The sequence below is a fragment of the Lactuca virosa genome, chromosome 4, assembly GCF_052849685.1.
Source record: "Lactuca virosa cultivar CGN04683 chromosome 4, Lactuca_virosa_CGN04683_v6, whole genome shotgun sequence".
In the NCBI taxonomy this organism is placed as follows: domain Eukaryota; kingdom Viridiplantae; phylum Streptophyta; class Magnoliopsida; order Asterales; family Asteraceae; genus Lactuca; species Lactuca virosa.
This window is the reverse complement of record NC_136429.1, coordinates 157,258,652-157,268,007: the sequence shown is the minus strand read 5'-3', so window position 1 is coordinate 157,268,007 and position 9,356 is coordinate 157,258,652.

The window sequence follows — 9,356 nt, the reverse complement described above, 5'->3', positions numbered from 1 at the left end:
ACCGAAGATCTTGAGTACACATCCTCGAATCACATCAGTGGCATACACCACTCTCTCGACAGCTATGGAAACTCGCAGAGGTCGACTCAACGCCTCTCGATGGATACTGATGTGCTGACTAAAGGGTAATGATACAAAAGATCGACTCGCACCCGAGTCAAATAACACCAAGGCAGGTACAGAACTCACAAGAAAAGTACCTATGCATATCATAATATAAGCACAATATCTCAAACTCAAAATAAATACATGAAAGAATACATACCAGCCACGACATCGGGCGCTGCGCGGACCTCCTCCGCTGTTGTCACACCCCAAAACAGGAACGGCGGAAACGTTCTGGGGTGGAGGACGTCATGTACAGTATCACAACAATGCATAATAGTAAAGACAAGCAACAACATCCATTGCATTAATATAATAATTGTAATACAAGCGTGTTCTGTATAGTTTGTAAGACACCAAAAGTATAATCAAAATAAAAGATGAGTCTTGTATGTGCTCCATCTTCTCAAAAGCTTCATCTGTACCTGTCTACTGATCACCTAAGAATACAAGTTATTTTCAAAGAGTTTATCAGCATAACGCTGGTGAGTTCATAAGTATTTAGTGTCATTGCTTGTATAAAACTGTTTGTAATAATGAAATGTAGTAACTGATTTCAAATGTTTGTAAATAGTATACTCCCTAGAAAATCCTATATTTTCCAGTAAAAATGTAGTCTTCTACCAAGACCCGATTGTTTGTATGTTTGTTCTTTCGTAAATGTAAGGGTTTTCCCTAGTGAAACAATCTGTATGAAAATATAGTTTACTTAAACGAGTATGTGACAAAATCACAAAATAATGAAGTACAGACTCCAAGTAGTACTAAATGTACAGTACACCTCGGAGAGTCTAAAATAGTAATGTGTAGACTCCAGGTGGTATTAAATGAACAATACGCCTCGAAAAGTCTATTTTTGCCTTTAATTCTTAATTGGTTAATTAAAGGTTTGAATGTGAACTCGTATGTAACCATGCTGATCGACGGCTGAATAACTGATGACCCTCCAGGTCATATATAGTGGGGTAGCATTCTGTCACCCCTTGGTCTTTCGGCTGGGACTGTAGCTAGCAGTCGGGATGTGGGAGTGTCTGTCCTGTATAGATATATACACACAATGCCCGCTCTCCCTCCGGGAGACTCTGGTTACAAAGTGATAGCACAATAAAGTGTCGTATCGAGAAGTAGTATGTGACATTCTATTTATAGTATTCCAATGTTTATGTAGTATGTCATAGTGTAGTAATGTTTTCTCTCTACTAGTGTATAGTGTATTCTCTTGTATATTGTATAGCATGTTTTCTTGTATAATGTAAAGAGTGTTCTCTTGTAGAGTATAAAGTGAGTATTGACTCATAACTGTATTGACTCTGGTAGATGTCATTGTAATAGCAGTAGTGAGTACTAAAACCTTAACTACACCTATTATAGTTAAATAGTAATGAAGTAGGTATGCCTTTGTTACACAAAGGTACTGAACTGAAGTGAAAGCTTTTATACCCAACACATATATATATGATATATAACTAAGAATTCAACGACAGTCGGACAAATAACAGGATACCCTAAGTCCACAACCAAACAAGGAACATGAATTAAGGTGAGCTATCAGTCCTAAGTCCTTCAAGTCTTACTTATATAAATATATTAGTGGAGATATGAGTTTGAAAACAATGCAAGTTAAAAGAGTTTTGGAAACAGTTTTAGTATTTAAAAGTTTAATAAAAGGATTTTGAACGCTTGAAAACCATAAATTGGATAGTAACTTGAAAGTAGTAGTAAATCTTCATGTTTGTTCTAGTCATTAATCACATATGATTAAAGCAATAACTAGAATGTTTCAACTTGTATTCCCCCCCATAAAAGCATTTAAAATAATTTCAAAGGTTGATTAAGGGGTATGAACTCACCAGCGTTATGCTGATAAACTCTTTCAAAATAACTTGTATTCTCAGGTCATCAGTAGACAGGTACAGATGAAGCTTTTGAGAAGATGGAGCACATACAAGACTCATCTTTTATTTTGATTATACTTTTGGTGTCTTACAAACTATACAGAACACGCTTGTATTACAATTATTATATTAATGCAATGGATGTTGTTGCTTGTCTTTACTATTATGCATTGTTGTGATACTGTACATGACGTCCTCCACCCCAGAACGTTTCCACCGTTCCGGTTTTGGGGTGTGACAGATTGGTATCAGAGCACTGTTTATAGTGAATCAAGTATATCAACCCATAAAAGATATACGAACTATAAACACATCGGGATTAAAACACTCTGACCAAGAATATATACTTTTAAATAATAAAATATTTAACTAAGTATATATATACATTTATCCATACCAAGGTCAGTATCATACTAGAACATAACAAAAGTATTATGATTGTTGAACATCACAATTAGGCTTAGAGACATATAGTCAAACCTAAGTGGATATAGCCTGATCAACTATATTTTCTGAGGAGTGACTAGCATGTGCCTAAGAATGATTGTAGTGTTGCAACAAGTCTAAAAACTTACCAACACTACTACAACAAGAGCATTAGAACAGAATACTATGGGAGTATTCTGCGTTACTATAAATTACATATGTGAGAACTAAAAGGGTCGTTACTAGTAGGGCAATAGTTGCTAAGTGGATACTCTAAGGTTACATGTGACTAAGGCGCTATAGACTTAGAATCTGTGATCTTTGCTTTATTTCCTGTTCCTTGTTTGGTTGTGGATTTAGAGTTAGGGTCATTTATTCGAAGGTCTATCCTGTTTTGGTTGCATGTAATTAGTATGCACTATGCAAGTATTGGATCAACTAATAACGATCATCTTATAATTATCTTAGATTAGTACGTCTATTAACTATTCTTTCCTCATTCTCGCGTAGATACCATGGCTGACTTAAGGGTTCGCCCCAAGGATGCCCGTCGCCGGTAGAAGATGTCGACTCATCTTTCTCTTTTGGTTAAGGAATAGCCATTCTTTTTAGGCTCTATGGAGCACTTTTCTGTAAACATTCCTAACTTTGAAATCACTCTAACTATACTTCTAAGCTGCCAACATTTTCCCTTATGGTTTGATGTAAGACCTACTGTTAGGTCACTTTTCATGAACTCATTTTACATCATTAATACCAGTAATATTGGCAGTTTTCTAATCTATGGGAAAGTCTGTACTTTTGTATTTCCCTACTCTATTGTTATGACTCTATCTGATATTTGGACTATGGCGATTTAGTCCATGGATCACGCTCATCATACTTACAATCGATTCTTACTATTATCATCATCTTTATGAACTTTCAGTAAAAGATGTCGCCTCGAAAGCGTCCAACCAGAAACACGCCTGCAAATCAAACTCCACCACCACCACCCCCTCCGCAGTTCGATGCGGTGATGTTCCAGGCAGCTGTGACCGCCGCCATGGCCCAAGTAAACTCTGGTGGCGTTAGTGGAACGGGGACTGGCACTAACTCTAGCCATGGTGAAATCCATCCACGTGCACGGGAGTGTACTTATAAAGATTTCATCAGCTGCAAACCTACATACTTCAACGGAACCGGAGGGATCCTTGCATTGTCCCAATTGATCGAGAGAACAGAAGCAATCTTCGAGATGTGCTCATGCCCTGAAGGAAGCAAGATAAAGTTCGCTGCTTGCACCTTCACCCAAAGGGCCCTGACGTGGTGGAATGGCCATGTCAAATCACTCTCATTGGTAACAACTAACGTCATGGGCTGGGATACACTGAAGGACATTATGACAAGGGAGTACTGCCCGAGGGGCGAAATTCAGAAACTCGAGGAGGAACTGTGGAACCTCAAAATGCAGGGTTTCGACATAGTGGCTTATACAGCCAGGTTCTGCGACCTGGTGGCTCTATGCCCTAACATGGTTCCCACTGAAAACAAAAAGATCGAAAGATACATCTGGGGTCTGGTACCCCCATATCGAGGGAACGTTCTAGCATCACACCCTGCGACCTTCGATAGTGCCAAAGACTTGGCCCAAAGACTCATCGATCACGAGGTTCCTTCTACTCCATCAACAACCACAACGACTACCCCCGCATCAACCAAGACATCTGACAACAAGAGGAAGCGTGGGGACCGAAGGAAGGGAAAATCAGCTCAATCATCTTCCAAGAACCAACAGACTGTGGCTGTCCATGCTGCCACTACTCCTGCTGCCCCTGTACCAGCCAAAACATATGCAGGGAGCCTACCCAAGTGCACCAAGTGCTCCTTCCATCATAACGGCCCCTGCCGTGAAATGCACTGCACTAACTGCGACCGGAAGGGCCATACCGCCCGGTTTTGCAGAACTCAACCCAAACCCATCAATCAGGACCCTGGCACCGGAGTGAGTCAAGCCTGCTATGGGTGCGGCGAGACAGGGCACTTCAAAAGAAACTGACCGAAGGCTGGGAATATGGGAGGAACAGGAAGGCTACTTGCTATTGGCCACAACGAAGCCGTGGCAGACCCCACGGTAGTCACGGGTACGCTCCTTCTTGATAACTCTTATGCTTGTATCCTATTCGATAGTGGAGCAGAGAGGAGCTTCGTAAATCAAAAATTTAAACACTTACTAAATCAAGCACCACAAGCACTAAAAGAAACCTTCGTCGTAGAAATGGCCTATGGAAAAACAGAGAATTCTAACGAGATTTACATAGGTTGTACCCTCACGCTAGATAATCATTCATTCCCAATCGACCTCATACCAGTAGCTATCCAGAGTTTCGACGTCATTATAGGCATGGACTGGCTGAGTCTTTATCGTGCCGACATTCTGTGTTTCGAAAAAGCAGTCCACCTGAACCTACCGAATCATGAAGCCTTGTTGATCTACGGAGACAAACCCAGTACGAGCCTTCGCATCATCTCAAATATTCAAGCCCAAAAGTACTTGCGTAAGGAATATCGTTCATTCCTGGCGCACGTTGTCGATACGAGCCAGAAAACAAAAGACCTAAAAGACCTCCCCGTAGTACGCGATTTTCCCGACGTCTTTCCGGAAGAACTCCCAGGATTACCCCTGCAACGTCAAGTCGAGTTCCGAATCGACTTAATTCCAGGAGCGACCCCCGTAGCCAAATCGCCCTATCGTCTAGCACCTGCTGAGATGCAAGAACTGTCCGGTCAACTTAACGAACTGCTCAGCAAGGGCTTTATAAGACCAAGCTTCTCACCCTGGGGAGCACCAGTCTTATTCGTGAAGATGAAAGACGGATCGTTCCGCATGTGCATCGATTACAGAGAACTCAACAAGCTTACAGTCAAAAATCGTTACCCTCTTCCTCGCATAGACGATTTATTCGACCAGCTGCAAGGGGCGAGCTACTTTTCCAAGATTGACCTGAGGTCCGGGTATCACCAGTTACGAGTGCTTGAGGAGGATATTCCGAAGACAGCCTTCCGAACTCGTTACGGACACTACGAGTTCGTAGTGATGCCATTCAGATTGACCAATGCGCCCGCAGTATTCATGGACTTAATGAATAGGGTATGCCGTCCTTACTTGGATCAGTTCGTCATCGTTTTCATCGATGACATACTTATCTACTCTAGAAGTAAGGAGGAACATAGCGATCATTTACGACAAGTCCTAGGAACCTTACGATCAGAGAAGCTTTATGCGAAGTTCTCTAAATGCGAATTTTGGATCCGAAGAGTCGAATTCTTAGGACACGTGGTTAGCAAAGAGGGAATCCACGTGGACCCTTCCAAAATTAAAGTCATCGAGAACTGGTCAGCACCGAAGACGCCTACGGAAATTCGTCAATTTCTAGGCCTCGCTGGCTACTACCGCAGGTTCATTCAGAACTTCTCTCGAATTGCGAAACCCCTTACTACATTGACCCAGAAAGGCGTGGCCTTTGACTGGGAAGAGAAACAAGAGAAAGCATTCCAAACGCTAAAACGAGCCTTATGCACCGCACCGATACTATCCATCCCCGAAGGGATAGAAGACTTCGTGGTATACTGCGATGCATCCAACCAGGGGCTCGGCTGTGTTCTTATGCAACGAGGTAAGGTCATCGCCTACGCCTCAAGACAGCTGAAGACACACGAGGTCAACTACACCACTCACGACCTCGAATTAGGAGCAGTTGTATTTGCTCTGAAGATCTGGAGACACTACCTGTATGGTACAAAGAGCACTATCTTCACATACCACAAAAGCCTACAACACATATTCAACCAGAAGGAGCTCAATATGAGACAACGACGGTGGGTCGAACTACTCAATGACTACGAATGCGAAATTCATTATCATCCGGGTAAAGCCAACGTAGTAGCAGACGCCCTAAGTCGGAAAGAATATTCTGGTCGAAGAGTCAAGTCATTAATAATGACTATCCATTCGTATCTATCCGCACAAATTAAGGAGGCTCAGCTCGAAGCCTTAAAACCTGAAAATGTGACGGGAGAATCCCTGCGAGGAATGGATAAGAACTTAGAAGCCAAGATTGACGGAGCCTTATATCTCATGGACCGGATCTGGACACCGCGACACGGTGGCTTCAGAGACTTGGTCATGAAGGAAGCACACAACACTCGATATTCCGTCCACCCAGGTTCGGATAAGATGTATCTGGATCTCAAAAAGTCATACTGGTGGCCTAACATGAAAGCGGAAATTGCTACCTTCGTGAGTAAATGCCTTACTTGCGCAAAGGTTAAGGTCGAATACCAGAAACCATCAGGTTTACTTCAGCAACCGGAGGTACCTGAATGGAAGTGGAAGCGGATCACTATGGACTTCATAACCAAGCTACCCAAGACAACGGGTGGACTTGATACCATTTGGGTCATCGTCGACAGATTGACCAAGTCCGCACACTTCCTACCCATCAAAGAAACCGACAAGATGGAGAAACTCACACGAACATACATACGGGAGATTGTACGACTACACGGTGTTCCCATATCCATTATCTCGGACAGAGATAGTAGATTCACTTCGAGGTTCTGGCAGTCACTACAAAGCTCCTTAGGAACAAGGTTGGACATGAGTACAGCCTACCATCCACAGACCGACGGACAAAGTGAGAGAACTATCCAAACCTTGGAAGATATGTTGCGAGCCTGTGTAATCGACTTTGGGAAGGCATGGGATACTCACTTGCCCCTCGTCAAATTCTCTTACAACAACAGTTATCACACGAGCATCAAGGCTGCTCCATTTGAAGCCCTCTATGGCCGAAAGTGCAGATCCCCTCTGTGCTGGGCTGAGGTGGGTGACACTCAGTTAGCTAAAGGACGAGTTCCTGACAGCACTCTCACGGGTCCGAAAATCATTCAGGAAACGATAGAGAATATCGTTCAGATTCATGAATGATTAAAAGCCTCTAGAGACCGACAGAAAAGCTACGCAGACAAACGGAGGAAACCTTTGGAATTCCAGGTTGGAGACCGAGTCCTTTTGAAAGTCTCACCCTGGAAGGGCTTGATACGCTTCGGAAAGCGCGGAAAGCTAAATCCAAGATACATATGGCCTTTCGAGATTCTCGCTAGAATCGGCCCCGTAGCTTACAAACTCAACTTACCCCGCGAACTTAGTAATGTACATCCTACCTTCCACGTCTCGAACTTGAAAAAGTGCCTATCCGATGAGACTCTTGTAATCCCACTCGACGAGATCGAGATCAACGAGAGCCTCAACTTCGTGGAAGAACCAGTAGAGATCATGGACCGAGAGGTCAAACGAACGAAACAAAGCCGCATCCCAATTGTGAAGGTTCGCTGGAACGCCAAGCGAGGACCGGAGTTCACTTGGGAGCGCGAGGATCAAATGAAACTTAAATATCCTCATCTTTTTACTTAGTTATTCTGTAATAACTTAGTTGCTTGAACTCTAATTTCAGGACGAAATTCCCTCTAACGGGGGGATGATGTGACAACTCGAAATTTTCATTTGTATAAACTCTACCGTCAAGCACTGCAAATAATAGTCAAATTCATTTCAGTACATTTTTGGCCGGTTTAAAGTCCGTTTGGGTGTTTTTAAAATAAATTCATGAAACGATCAAAGAAAAGGAAGTATCTTTTAGGAGTGTTGTGTATCAATTAAACAAACAACACCTTAACTAGGTGTTTACGGCCAAACATGAGGAGTTTGGGCCGTAAACTCCCCTTTGACCATGAACTCATGCATATAGCATGAGTTTACTCTTCATTCCCCCATTTCTCACTTCCAAGCTCAAGAACACCCAACTTTTCTCTCAACTATCATAGGATCATCTTCCAAATCTTCCAAAAATGTAAGTGTTTCTTCAGTAGATTTGTTGTTATAACACTTTATCTAGTGCTTATACACGATTTCATCCATACATTCTTCATTTTTACTTAGATCTTCAAGTGTTCTTCAAAACACCAAGAACACCAAGAACACATACTAGTGTTTTTGGACCTTAAACACTCTTACAAGCTTCCTATACGTAAGTACACTCCTCCTATCTAGTTGTTTGCTTAGTATACTTGCTAAACCATTGGAAAACATCAAAAATCCCCAAGAACACATGTGTTTACGGTCAAGGGATCTCCTTGAACCGTAAACACCATCAAGTGGTGTTTAAGTGCCACTAACACCTTCTAGGGCTTGGATATTGGATTAGAACCTTGCATGCATGAGGTAAAGACCCCAAATCACGAAATGGTAGGAGTGACCATGAGTTTACGGTCGTAAACGCATGGGTTTACGACCGTAAACTCAAGGGTTTACGACCGTAAACTCCAAGGAGTGGTCCAAGAACCGTAAACTCCAATGAAGGGCCATTTTGAGCCCTAGTCCCTTCCTAAGCCTTTGATACAAACCTAGAACACTTCCTTGAGGGGTATAAGACCTTAAAACCACACAATGGTACAAGTTACCATGAGTTTACGGCCGTAAACTCATGGGGGAAATGACCAAAAACCTTAAACACATGTAGGGTTACCAAATGAGAAGTAAACTCCAATGTGAGGCCATACTCTCCTTAGATGCAACCCTTATGTACTCCCAACACTTAAATCAAAGTGTTATCCATGTATTAGGGTGTCCTTACTTGATAAATTAGTTATTAAAATGACTAATTAGATACATATATGTATCATTACATGTTAAATAGGATCCGTGTGTGTTCAAGTCCTCACTTGACACTTAGCATCCTATCCGGCACTTCCATCCAAACCACTCACTGCAGGTGAGTTCATACCCCTTAATCAACCTTTGAAATTATTTTAAATGCTTTTATGGGGGGGAATACAAGTTGAAACATTCTAGTTATTGATTTAATCATATGTGATTAATGACTAGAACAA